Genomic DNA, 14,943 nt, shown 5'->3' with positions numbered 1-14,943 from the left:
GTCTGACCAAACTGCGGGAGGCAGTGGAAGACAGGAGTGCCTGGCGTGCTCTGGTCCATGGGGTCACGCAGAGTCGGACACGACTAAACAACAACAGGGGATGTGTTTATAGGCCATGCTTTTGGAAGCAATGGGACTGCTTTATAGAAAAGCAGTGACTCTCTGGGTTCTTGTCTGCTCCTCCATGGTCAACATGTATATTTGCTAAATATATAGACATGCTATAGGCCTGCAGCACTCTCTGCTTGCAAGAAATAGCTGCCCCTGTATATATGTAATGAACAGGAAAGTGTGAAGCCCCGCTCAATAAAAGCAATGCAACAAAATAGAGGATTTCTTCTCCAGACACATTCAGTTGGGGTTTGTTGTTGCTGTTTTGCCCTCTCCTCTTCAAGGTGCACCTGAAAGTTAGGAACATTGTAAGCCAAATCCAGATTCAATAGTACAGCTGAAATTTAGCCCCACTGAAGGCAGCAAGGAGCTTGTTGTTGATTAAACCAATCCAGAATTTCACTCTAGACCATATGCCATTTGTTTGCTGTCCAAGTAATAGGCAATCTGACCCTACAAATAGGCCTTAGCCGATAGCTGTATTGCTGCAATTAAAACGATGCCAAATCTAATCCGAGCACTTCGGAGAAGAATCAGTCTTATCTCGCCTTTCGCATCTGACATAACAGAAAAGCAAGCCAAAAACACATTAGTTTTCTGTTATTTCAGATGGCAAAAGCGTAGCAGTGGACTGTTAGCAGATGCCGTTGCATAATTGGTAGTAGGAGACACTGCATTTTCTCCTAGCTTTGCCTGAATGGTGTTAAGGGTTTGAAACAAGGCCACAGAATTCACTCAAATCATAGCTTTAACTCAAGAAAGCATGGGAAGAAGACGATTAGATTCAGTTACCCAAATGTCATGCATAAAAGCGGAATGAGGCCTACTTTGTCCACCCTGTTTTAAAGAGTTCAGTGAACTTCTGCTAGTTTAAGAAATCAGGTGGACATTCCCGCCCCCCTTCTTCTTTAAAATATTTCACAAGAACATCAAGACAATGTTCTGGGAGTTTTCCAAAGGCTGCAACTGTCATTTTCTGTGCATTTTAAAATTTTGCAACAATTTTTATATAACTCACTTTTTGCAACATCTGGTTAAAAGCAGCACAGTGAGACAGTAATTGAAAGTGATAAAAAAGAAGAGAGAGGCCTTTGACTGTGTGCAAAAGTGTTGACTAAACCCATTACCAATATTGTCTTTTTTTTTATTAGATATTTATTGTGATTTTACAAAAACATAAGTTTACAAAATAGAAAAAAGTCACATAGAAAGAAAAAGATACAAAAAAGAAAACATAGAAAAATACATAAAAGAGGAAAAAAAAGGAATAAAAATACAAAATACAAAAAACAAATAGATAAAAAAAATTAAAAAACAAATCCGTTTTTAGTAACTTTAAACTCATTAGCTTGTTTCCTTGACCTCCTCACACCTCCCCTTTTTGTATTCCCATTTAAATAATCAAATCAGCAAATCCTTACCTTCTTTCGTTTATCTTAACTCTATATCTTAACATATTATAACTCTATATTTTCATCCATTTATCAATTCATTTTTGCATATTCTTATTAACTTTGTTGCTAATGCCACTTATTTTCAGTCCAACATCATTTTAACATTCATTAATTTTACAGTGTTTCTGAAGGTAGTCTTTAAATTTCTTCCAGTCTTCTTCCACCAACTCTTCTCACAGGTCTCAGATTCTGCCAGTCATTTCCGCCAATTCCATATAATCCATCACCTTCATCTGCCACTCTTCCAGAATGGGTAACTCTTGTGTCTTCCAATACTTTGCAATAAGTATTCTTGCTGCTGTTGTTGCATACATAAAAAAGTTCTATCCTTCTTTGGCACCAATTGGCCGACTATGCCCAGGAGAAAGGCCTCTGGTTTCTTCAGAAAGGTATATTTAAATACCTTTTTCATTTCATTATATATCATCTCCCAGAAAGCCTTAATCTTTGGGCACGTCCACCAAAGGTGAAAGAATGTACCTTCATTTTCTTTACATTTCCAACATTTATTATCGGGCAAATGATATATTTTTGCAAGCTTGACTGGTGTCATGTACCACCTGTAAATCATTTTCATAATATTCTCTCTTAAGGCATTACATGCCGTAAATTTCATACCAGTGGTCCACAACTGTTCCCAGTCAGCAAACATAATGTTGTGACCAATATCTTGTGCCCATTTGATCATAGCAGATTTAACCGTTTCATCCTGCGTATTCCATTTTAACAGCAAGTTATACATTCTTGAAAGTATCTTAGTTTTGGGATCTAACAGTTCTGTTTCCAATTTTGATTTTTCCACCTGGAAGCCAATTTTTTTATCCAAATTATAGGCCTCTCTTATTTGATAATAATGAAGCCAGTCTCGCACTTTATCTTTTAATTTCTCAAAACTCTGCAATTTCAATTTGTCTCCTTCTTGTTCCAATATTTCCCAATATTTCGGCCATTTGGCCTCCATATTGAGCTTTTTCTGAGCCTTCACTTCCATTGGTGACAACCACCTTGGGGTTTTATTTTCCAGTAAATCTTTGTATCTTATCCAGACATTAAACAGTGCTTTCCTGACAATATGGTTTTTAAATGCTTTATGTGCTTTAACCTTGTCGTACCACAAATATGCATGCCATCCAAAAACGTTGTTAAAACCTTCTAGGTCCAAAATGTCTGTGTTCTCAAGAAGCAGCCAGTCTTTCAACCAGCAGAATGCTGCTGATTCATAATAAAGTTTAAGGTCTGGCAGGGCAAATCCACCTCTTTCCTTTGCGTCAGTTAATATTTTAAATTTTATTCTAGGCTTCTTGCCCTGCCAGACAAATCTGGAAATGTCTCTCTGCCACTTCTTGAAACAATCCATCTTGTCCAAAATTTGCAATGATTGAAACAGAAATAACATTTTTGGCAATACATTCATCTTTATAGCTGCATCGACCCAACAGGGAAAGCTTCAAATTTGACCATATTTCCAAATCTTTTTTCACTTCTATCCAACATTTCTCATAGTTATATTTAAATAAATTTAAGTTCTTAGCAGTCATATTAACCCCCAAATATTTTACTTTCTTAACTAATGTTAAACCTGTCTCCTTCTGAAACCTCTCTTTCTCAATTGGTGTAAAATTTTTCTCAAGCACTTTGGTTTTTGACTTGTTCAACTTAAATCCTGCCACATGACCAAATTCTTGAATCAATTCTAATACTCTTTTCGTACTAGATTCTGGCTCCTGTAACGTCAAAACTAGGTCATCTGCAAAAGCTTTCAATACCAATATTGTCAATGGTGAGTGCTCCCACAGCAACTACATTTGAGAGCACTGGGTTCAAATAACCTTTGTGATATTCTGCAAATGCTTCTGTAAGCGGTAATGGAAGATGTTATGTTATAGCAGGCAGTTCTGCAGCTAATCTCTGTCGCCCATTTCTCAAAATGGAAGAATATCCTTGGATTTAGTTTCACTTTTCTGATACAACATTGTATGTGAGATATGCAATAGCTGTGAATAGGCAACACCTTTCCTTTGCAGAACAGCACCTTAGTTTCAGTACAACTCAACATATTTATGCTTTCATTGCTTTTTTTTATCCTTTTGATATGGTGATTTGATGTTTCAGCAGTAACACTGTACAAAAACAAATAAAAGTGAGCAAATGTTATTTTTGATCCTTGGAGCAATTGGGGACAGTAAAGCAACACTTTTTCTAGGAACAACAGAAAAGGACAAAGAGGTCCCATGAAAGTGGTTGCAAGTTGGACATTTAAAAAAGGAATAAAAAGACATTTCTGTTAGAGGGCCTGAGGGAAACCAAGACTCTTAAGTCTCATGCAAGTAAATGGTATAAAGTACAGAACAGGCTGACTTGAGTAGATGGCACAAGCTTGGGGTAGCTTGCTTCTACCTTCTAACAGGTCACAGGGGTCTTTCTTAAGCGGTCCAGTGTTGGTGGTTTCCCATGAGGACTGATAGGGTAGACATCACCGAAGTCAGCAGTAGATAGAGTCTGAGGTGATGAGGGTCACAGCCAATGAGTTCTAGTTTCTTCCCATTTTCCTCTCTGTAGAGCTCTACAATGACAATACTGAGACTGTGGAGAAGGAAGTTGACAGCTAATGCCACCCCCTGGACTGCTTTTAAGTAAGAAGGCATGGCAAAGGGAAGCTGGCTGAGGGCAGACTTGAGGTTGGTTGGGCAGCTCCCCATTCACCCTATGGAAGCATGGAAGTCTCCATGGAAGCAGTCACAAGGAATGTGAGAAAGGGCTGCTTAATATGACCAGCATATTGATTAGCTGCTTCCTGTAGTATGAGAATGCCTCTTCAAGATGGCTCAATCAAGAGTTTTCAGGAACAAAACCAAAACCACAAGAAAGAATATTCAAGCCTTTGATTATTTAAGGGGACCTGGCAGATGTAGTGGGCTGAATTCAACTAAATAGCTGCACTAGTGATTTCCAGTGCAATGAGTCCTTCTTAGAGCAATGGGACTACAGAGTAATACTGACTTATTACTGCAACAGTGTACATTTCTCTACACACATCCAAGGCTATTTTCAGATACTCTGAGAAAGCCCAAGCATAGCTGTAGTTCTTCAGTGAAGACAAATCTTACTTGCAAACAGTTTTCGATTTGTAATATGAATCTTACTCACAAAAAGCTTTCAAACAGCAACTTGAGTTCTTAACAATTTGGCTCCTATGAGTGATCATGAGAACGAAAGTCTGCTAGCAAAAATTGGCAGTATGTGTTTGATAGGCTAGTGATGAATTGCAGAAAGGGCAGCTAAAATGAATTGAAGGAGCTGTATATTTTCAGGATCTATCCTGTTTTCTGTGACTGCATTTCAGCTGATTCCTTGGTGACCTGCTGGAATGCGGAGTTAACCAGGGCTATCGACTGTCTGGCTCTGAAGTGCCCTCTCCAATTGCATGGAGCCTGGACAGTCCCATGGTTTCCCTAGAGCTGTGGGCGATGAAACAGTCACTGAGACGGCTAGAGTGCTGGTGGCAGAAAACTCATTCTGAATCAGACCATACAGGGGTTAGAGCTCAACGTTGAGTCTAACAAGTGGTGACAGCGACGGTGAAGAGGACCTTCTTCGCCGCCTCTGTTGCTTCTGCAGAAAACAGCAGCAGGAGACTCTTTCAGGTGGTTTGCAATCTAACGGAACCACCTCCACCATCAGGGCCTGGTGAAGACCCCAATATCTCCTACAATGATTTTGCAATTTTTTTTGCAGATAAAGTTTCAGAAAGAGGTAGACTCCACCATGGTAGTAGGGTCAGAGTGGGAGAGTGCTAGAGTCCTGTCTAGTCAAGTTGCATGGGATCAATTCCAATCTGTTACCTCCGAGGATGTGGACAGGCTGCTTGGATGAGTGAAACCGACCACTGTCTCCTTGATCCTTGCCCCTTAAAGCCCTAAAGGCCTCGGCTCAGTATACCTGAAGGAGTGTCTCCACCCCCATCGTTCAACCAGGACACTGAGGTCCAGCACTGAGGGTCCTTCTGGTGGTTCCATCCCTGCGAGAAGTGAGGTTACAGGGAATGCCCACCTATCACATGTCAAGGAAATAATCAAATACTGTATCCGACTTTTAGAAGACATCTGAAGGCAACCTTGTATTGGGAAATTTTTAATGTCTAATGTTTTACAATTTTTTGTGTGTGCTGTAAGCCGCTCAGAGTGGCTGGGAAAACCCAACCAGATGAGCGGGGTATAAATAATAAAATTATTATTAGTAGTAGTATTAGTATTATTTTGTAACTGCAAATTTTAAAAAACTGTTTTCAGTGTATTTTAAATTGTAGTAACCCACCCTGTGACCTTAGGGTGAATGCTGGGTAATAATAATAATAATAACTCCTTTTCAGTCTTGTTCCTTTGCAAAAGCTCACCACAAAGAAACTGACTGAAGAAGTGTTCTTAGTGCCCCAAAAATTATTTTTACAGAATTCTGAAATACCATCAAACTTTGGTATTTTTTAAAAATGCATCAGAAATCTATGCTGCTACGTTACAGCTGCAAACACCATAATTAAGTCAACTGCAATGTTTTCATAACATCATAATGCAATACATAATAGATTGGATCCAGGCTTGGTCATGCTCAGACCTGGTGGGAATTAGGTTAGTCATAGCTAAATACAAATCCAATATCATGTGTTTAGTATTACCAGTTGAGATAGAGTTGACTAAAGTTAACAAAGCATTTGTGGCTAGTTGGAAGAACAACTAGCAAATCAAGGCAGTGCTTGAGAGTGGGGAAATGCTGGTGACCAGCTTGTTCCTCTCCACAAAATCCTTTCTATGTGCTTGTATATAACTACTATCTGGAAACTTGACAGAGAGGAAAGCAGAGTAAGAGCAAGGAAGGCAATCCATGACAAACGAAGAAGTTGGCTTATAGTAGCAGTGACTTCAATCTTCTTGCAGATACAAGGGCTCTGATGCAGGCTCAGAATTTCCCCACCTTCCATTTCACTAGAGTGCTGGCTCTAGACTGCAAAGCTGCCCTCTCCGTTGAAATGAATGTGCAAACCTGCTAAATGGAAGCTTTATGGGCATATCAAGTTCTGCAATTGTCTTTGAGCTCTAATCTTCATTCTCCTCTACAATATTTTACAGCTAAGACATTTTCTAGTTGCATTTGATGATATGGGCTCTAGTCTACAGAGTCTGTGACAATAAATTTGTGAGTCTTTAAGGGCCAGGCAGCTCTTTCTCTTTCTTTCTTTCTTTCTTTCTTTCTTTCTTTCTTTCTTTCTTAAATCATTTTTATTGATTTTCCAATAAAAAACATCCAAATAATATATCCAATCATAACACTCCAATTAAAATAAAAAAGAGTAAATTATAGTCCAAATTATTTTTATTAATTTTTCAGAGCTCCCCACAGTCTGGATCTCTGAAGCATATATCCATATCTCAGTCCTGCCTCTCCTTGTTGTTTCCATATTTTCCACATCTCGATTTTGACGCTTTATAATTCTCCGTCCCTGAGTCCATTTCTTTTTCTTTTTCTTAACCTAACAAATGTGCTGCTGTATTAAATGCATTAAAACCACTTTTCTGGTACATCAACTTGATTTTCTGAATGATAATTTACCATTGGTTCATTGTGGATCATATAATTTGCACAATGTATTTGTTTGTTGTGAACTTGTAAAAATTGGCATACCAAGCAGTAGCATTTTTGTAAATTAAGAATGCTGCTGATATTGTTTGCGTGTGTGTCGTTGCAAAAAAGAACAACAAAACAGTTATAGGAATGAATAGACCAAGATAACCATTTCGACTTTTAGGACCTCATTACTCATTTCTATGGCTCCTTCCTACCAGTAAAAAGCAAAGTCCAAAACCACAGCATCTCTACCCACATGTCAGCCTCAAAGTACATTAATGATTCAATACTTGCTCAACAGGCTGACCCCTCATTGTACTAAGCAGACAGAAACTACCTGTTCATTGGTTTTTTCCCCCTTAGCTTTTGTAATCTGAATCAAGAACGAATGAATCAGTCTGTTGGCCATTCATAAAGGCAGGCAGCCACCAAAACTGAAACTTATACTTTCAGTAATTGCTTGTGAGTTGTAATTCATCTTTCAAATTGAAGTATTGTTTTCTTCAGAATGTTATTGGTACCTGCACCTGGCAAAAGCCAACACTAAGCTAGGAAGCATAGCACATTGGGAGGATAATGTTTTCTGGCTGAGTAGGGATTTGAACCCTGATCTTCCAGCTACTTGTCCAGCACTTTAACCACCACACCATACCACACAACAACTTCTGAGTAGATGTACCAAGTAGAATTGCATTGTCCATGTTAGATTGTCATGAGTACCTCCACCTCCTTTCTTGGAGGGAGGAACTCAAAACCCACTGAATTGGGAGGAAAAGATTCAGGTATTAAAGCAACTAGAATGGAGTAAGATACACTTTGTGCCCGTAAAGCTCAGAATTGATTTTTATTTTTTTTAAGTTACAATGCTTCAAATCCCAGGCTTTCAAACTTCTCAAGATGGTTTTGGTGAAAGATATATTTGTTTACTTGGTGAAAGATATATTTGTTTAAGAGAATGGTTAGTGGTAGAATGAGAGATATTATATTCAGGTTCTCCTTGCAAGCTAAAGGCACCTGGCTGGCCACAATATAAACAGGATGGTGGACTAGACGGGCTTTGGCCAGATCCTGCAGGGTTCTTCTGATGTTTTTGTTATACTACAGAGTCAGGTACCAAGCACTAGCTCTAGTTCCACCACCACAGGGACGCATCTACCACCAAAGCTCTCCAAAGCTTCAGACTATTATGCTTCAGGGGGTGCCCTTGGGCCACACTTACCAGCTATACCAGCTGCACTGGCTCCCCATGGAGCACAGGATCAGGTTTAAGGTGCTGGTTTTAACCCTTAAAACCCTATAAGGCCTAGGACCCACGTACCTAAACGACCGCCTCTCCTGTTATGTCCCACAGAGGACCTTACGGTCTTCAAACAAAAACATCTTGGAGGTCCCGGGCCACAGGGGGGTTAGGCTGGCCTCAACCAGATCCAGGGCTTTTTTGGCTGTGGCCCCGATCTGGTGGAACGCTCTGTCACAAGAGACTAGGGCCCTGCGGGACCTGACATCTTTCCGCAGGGCCTGCAAGACAGAGTTGCTCCACCAGGCCTTTGGCCAAGGCACAGTCTGACCCCCTCCTTTGGTAATCGTCATCGAACTCTAGCCCAATGGTTGCCATTAATTTGATTTTGAATTGATTTTAGAATGAATTGATTTTAGAATGCTGTGTTACTTTTATTGTTAGCCGCTCTGAGCCCAGCTTCAGCTGGGGAGGGCGGGATATGAATAAATTATTATTATTATTATTATTATTATTATTATTATTATTATTATTATTACTGCAGATAGTGGGGTTCAAAAAGCATAGTTTCAAAAAGTCTACCTCAGGCAACACTCAAAAGCAGGTATCTTCAACCTTTGCAGACCCAGGACTCACTTTTTACCCAAACATGCATTTGGGGACCCATTTCTTAATCTTTTGCCATATATTTGCATGGTAGTAGTGCTCCTGTTGCGACCTGCCTTGGATTACGTCATGACCCAAACATGCGTCCCAACACACCAGTTGAAGACCCGTGGTCAAAAATCAGCAGTACAGCGTGTTCAGGCAATGTACAGCAAGGTGGGTGTCTAAGAAGCCAGAGACCTGAACAAAAATGGAAACTAAGAGATTATGATGAGATAAAAGATCACTTTCAGAGTTGGTTGCACTATCAACAATTACATGAAACATACAAAGAAGACAATAAGAAAGGATTCACTTACACAATATCAAGGTTTCAAAGGGAAGTGGTAGAAGGGAAAGTCAAATTATTGAAGGGTACATGTAGCATCCTGCTAGAATGGGAGACGAAAGACGAAGATGTGAAATCAGTTATGATTAAATGGTCACAAGATATAGGTCATAATATTATGCTGGAAGATTGGGAAACGTTATGGAAAAGTGATTTAAAATTTACAGATCGCTCCTTGCTGAAAGAAAATTATATGAAGATGATGTCAGTGGCGTAGCATGGGGGGGTGCAGGGGGGGGGCCGGCCGCACCGGGCGCAACATCAGGGGGTTAGGGTTAGGGGACGCAAATCCACGGGTTAGGGGGCGCAAATCCACAGGTTAGGGGGCGCAAATTACTTGCCTTGCCCCGGGTGCTGACAACCCACGCTACGCCACTGGATGATGTATAGATGATATATAACACCAGTGCAACTAGGAAGAATGTACAAAACCAGTTCAAATATGTGTTGGAAGTGTAAAGAAAAAGAAGGGACCTTTTATCATATGTGGTGGGATTGTAATGAAATTAAAAAGTTTTGGGAAATGATATATAATGAACTGAAGAATATGTTCCAATTAACATTTGTTAAAAAACCTGAAGCTTTTTTGTTAGGGATTGTAGGAAAAGACCTGCCAAGGAAACTGAAAAATATCTTTATGTATGCGACAACGGCAGCAAGAGTCTTAATAGCACAAGGATGGAAGAACGAGGAAATCCCGACTAAAAAACTATGGCAAGAAAAATTGATGGACTATGCAGAATTGGCAAAATTGACACACAAACTACATGACAAGGATAACTGTGATTTTAAAGATGAATAGGAACCCTTTACAAAGTATTTAAAGAAACAACAAAATGAACTGGACTCCTTGGCAGGCTTTGAATAAACTTTCACAAACTTTTTATATTGATAACATTCAGATAGATAAATTGAGGATCTGTACAGTTTTGTAACATGCAGAAAATAACATATGCTGACAAACCAGAGACAGGAGCTGAGGGAAGTCTGGGGGGTGGTGGGTTATGTTGAGGGGAGGGAAAAACAGAGAGGGGAAATTTAAGGATGATATGTTTTTTGATAAAATGTGATGTTGAAATTACTAATAATTTTTAAAAAAGAAGAAGCCAGAGACCTGTGTTGTTTGCAACAAATGGAAATGCTTTGGCTTCCTAGACAATGACCGCTCCCCGCTTAAAACGGGGGGCGCCCTTTGCGTGGACGCGTGCAGCCCCTAGATCTGGAGCGGCTCCATCAGCATAGGCTTGGCTTTGCCTTCCCTCAGGTGGGATACCTGGAGGTCTCCGCCTACCTAGACAATGCCCTAACCACATCCACTGGAAGCAAAGGCGTTCCAGAGATTGCTTGTGCACAAATAAACATCCTTACTCGTGAGCCACACAATGACTTCAGGTCTGTTAACACATGCTATTTCATAGCTCTTCAAGGGTTCTTCAGCTGTCTGTCACTAGAGGGGATCCTCAGTACTGGTTCCAGGAGACCCTGTGTGCTCCATAAGGTCTTCAACCTGTGGAGTGTCTGGTTCATGTTCTGAGGAGTTTGTGTCTGGCAATAGGTCAGGACTAGGCATGACAGAAGTCTTTCCCAGCCCTACTTGGATGTTCCAGGATTGAATCTGTGACCTTTTGCATGCAAAGCATGTTCTCTTGGACATGCTTTTGTTGTTAACTTTGAAGCTAGCCACTCAGAAAACATGGGGTGGATCTACGCACAGGGGGGACGGGACGACGCTATAAATAAGTCAGAAATTAGATCGTTTTAACACACACACACAAACCCCTATGGAAAAACACGTATAAAAATTTATTGCTCTCTGGCACCATCTAGTGTTGCATGTTTATAGCAATTTTAAATCGTCGTTTCTTTACTAATGTAGTTGAGTCCATGACCTCCCACCCCATGCGTCAGCAATGTCATCTGAAAAGAGAGATGAGCTCTCCTTCCCTTTGGTTGGTTAAGTATTTTAAATGCCTATTGGTTTTGGTGGGAGAGGTTTAAACGAATGTTTAGCACTCATGCTGTGATCTAAGCAGCCTTAAGGAAAGCTTCATCTGGAATCGTGGAGTGTACTCATAGATGCTCAATAGTCATAATAAAAATGTTATGTACCACACTGGAGACAACTACTTTGTTTTGGCAAACTCTTCAAATGCGCGGCATTGATTTATAATGTTGTATTACATAAAACTAGTGATAAGAATCCTGTTAGATACTTGCCAATGAAGACCATTAATCATAGCCTCTCATGTTATACCATCGCAGCTTCTCATACCACCTGCAAATCCTTGTACTTAAGGTTTGAGCTGGCCCAAAACAAACACGCTTCTGGCTTGCCTGCCTTATGACTCAGTTCATTAGGCAGAGCCTTGGGCAGGTATAAATAACACACCTCTTCTTATACCATGTCATGTATGTGAAAGCAAATGCAAAAGGTAAGTGTACTTTGGGCAACCCCATAAAATCCCCTCACATCAAACAAGAGGGAGCCCCCTTGTAAATCACATTTGCATGAAATAGCAATACAGTGCATTTAAAATTATGGGAAGGTCACATGTTGTTACAAGCACTCTCAGAATTACAACATCTGTCAGCCATCTCAAGCCACAGGTGCAGAAGCAGATTACTCAATAGGAACGAGGCCTGAGGGACTGGTGTATTCACTGTGTTCCAGTCAGATGTTTTGGGGAAATCTCCAAGCAAGGCATGAAGGCAATATCCCAGTCCTGTTTCTCCCGGCAAGATCTGGATTTCACGGTATACTTCCTCTGAAAAACTAGGTTCCATTTAGCTACCATAGACTGAGGCTGTGCACACATCACCAGCTTTATTTATTTATTTATTTCTAGCATTTATTTCCAACTTTTTTCTCTGAGGAGCTCAAGGTGGTGTGCATGGTTCTTCCCTGTCATTTAATCCCACAAACAACCCTGTCAGGTAAATTAAGCTGAGAAACTATGAATTGCCCATGGTCACCCTTCATGACTGAGTGGAGATTTCAACCTTAGTCTTCCAGGTCCTTGTCCGATGCTCTAACCAACACAGCACACTGTCTCTCCTATGCTGCTAGGTTCTTTTTGTCAATTTGGATCAAAGCTGATTTGGGGGAAAGCACATCAAGGTGCAGTATTTCATAGGAAACAACAGGGCGGATATGGATTGGGGCTAATGTCATGTGTGCACAACTTCCCAAACCAGCAGTGGGAGCACACTGGATGCAGATTAAACAGGAGTGTGTACACCACCCTATTCTTCATGAATCTAACACTTTTTGAAGTCATTCTCTCTCTTTTTTAAAAAAAATATCTTTATTAATTTAAAATAAATACATTTATGAGAAAACAGACGCACACACAAGTAAACAAACATACAATCAAACAAACAAACAAATAACAGAAAAATCAAACAAACCACCACACTATAAGATACAAGAAGATTAATACAATTATCATAATATATACTCCTGATACTGAACACAATTATAAAACTTATAGAGAAGAAATTGAAAACTGACTTCCAATTAATCTCACTGTACTTTATCTATCCATTACTTTATACCGCACAGTTACATATTTCTTATATAATTTCTATTTACCTCCCTACGAACTTATATTTATACAATACAGGGATTCTTGGAGCATTGTTGCTTATGTAGCTAAAACAACACCATGCACGCACTCAAAGAGTAGGGATCAGCAGATCTGTGAGGTCACCAAAGTCTGTAGAAGTGCAAACAAAAAAATATTTTTTTGAGGTGGAGACAATTGGGGAAGCACAGAAACTGCCTAGACTGTCCTGGTTGGCTTGTATATATTATGGGAACATATGTCTTGCTTATGTGAAAAATTTGGGGTTGGCTTTTGCAGCCCAACTCCCTATCAGTGTCCTCTATGTCTATTATTGGTCAGAGAAGAAAGGATGGAGGCAGGAACTAGTTAAAGCAATCAGATCTTAATTTTTCTGTTGCGACAAAGTTGTGCAGGGCATGTGGGGGGGATGGACAACCGTGGGTATAAATCTGTGGGTTTAAGAAATAAACCCACTGGATAAAGTTTGAGTGCTTCACTTGTAGCTTTATAAATCATTTAATGTGCCAACACAAATAGAAGTTATTAAAATTGCAATTGCTGTATAAGGAGTTATTATTATGACCGGAATGTAATTGAAATTAATAAGATTTTGGAATGCAGAAATAAAAAAAATCATCAAACCATCAATTCTAGAATTATATAATTCGGTATTTGAATGATTGGTATTAGTAATTGTATTATATATTGGTATTGTTACAATGAGGCTCTTATTGGATTGTAATTGAAAACTAATACAAAAATTTATCAAAAAAGAAATAAACCCACTGGAGCTCAAAGATCATATAACAGTGTATGCATCAGTTATGTTCTTGAGGTCAAATTGATGCTAACGGCTGCTTGTGACCTAATGTTCTCTAAGCCATAGATTCTGGTCAACCTTTTGAAGCAAATGCATGAACTTCTGTTCATGAAAGCATTATGCAAACAAGGATTGCTCAATCATATACTCCCCACCCAAACTCCAAAGGTACTGTGAATGTGAACAAGACAGTGAGTGGCATTCAACTAAGTTTTACTCAGAGTAGACCCATTGAGATTAATGGCTCTTTATTTGAATGGGTTGTTTAAATAAATAAATGAAATAATAATAATAATAATTTTTATTTATACCCTGCCCATCTGGCTGAGTTTCCCCAGCCACTCTGGGTGGCTTCCAACAAAATATTAAAATACAATAAGTTCAATAGGTGAGTAAAACTTAGTTCAATACCACCAGTACATCTCACCATAGTGGAGAAGACATCAGGTGCCTTGTGTGCTTGCTCAATCTGCTGACCAGGTACTGCTACCTGTTGATGGGCAATTTCTCCCTTTTTCTGGTTCTTTAGCTTTGCACCAGACATGGACTGGGTAACCCTTAAAGAGAGGATGTCTACAAATAGAGGACTGCCCTCCATAATGTAGGACACATGGCCACACCACCAAGAAAATGCATGGGATCTGGCTGTAGAAACAGTCACACATCTTGTAGTCACTTTCCTCTCCCCCACCCTCTGCATCCCTCACAAGCCTCTCAAATGAGCTCCTAGCATATTGATTTCCTAGTACTTGTTCAGAGTCTAAGGTATTTTTTAAAAGGTCTCTTGTTCAGCCTGAGATGGTGGGAAGAGCAGGGAATAAAGATGACATGATGTGAGTCCCTCACTCTCTTCTGCAGAGAACAGCATAATCAAATTTGGTTGGACTGCAACTCCCAGCATCCCTGACCATTGGGTGTACTGACTTCAGCTGATGGGACTGTGACTGATAGCTGTGGACACAGCATAAATTTAAATCAACCTGCACCACCATGATGTGGGCAAAGCAAGTTGTGCCCTTTGGCTTAGACTGTATAAAAGGTAAAGGTAAGGTAAAGGACCCCTGGACGGTTAAGTCCAGTCAAAGGTGACTATGGGGTTGCGGCGCTCATCTCACTTTCAGGCCAAGGGAGCCGGCTTTTGT

The 14,943-nt window shown here is 39.9% G+C and overlaps 1 protein-coding gene across 1 annotated transcript in view; it reads right to left on the bottom strand.

Moving 5' to 3' along the window:
- Positions 1-14,943, bottom strand: part of LOC310764057 (interleukin-20-like) — a 52,540-nt gene that overhangs the window by 23,320 nt on the left and 14,277 nt on the right. The window contains exon 2 of the mRNA XM_083617192.1: positions 9,144-9,267. The gene's annotated coding sequence lies outside the window, so the exon portion shown is untranslated. The remainder of the gene's footprint in view (positions 1-9,143; positions 9,268-14,943) is intronic.

Source organism: Podarcis filfolensis, assembly GCF_964270895.1.
Source record: "Podarcis filfolensis genome assembly, chromosome: 6".
In the NCBI taxonomy this organism is placed as follows: Eukaryota; Metazoa; Chordata; class Lepidosauria; order Squamata; family Lacertidae; genus Podarcis; species Podarcis filfolensis.
The sequence above is the reverse complement of the archived record's forward strand: the minus strand, read 5'-3'. Positions and strand labels throughout refer to the sequence as shown.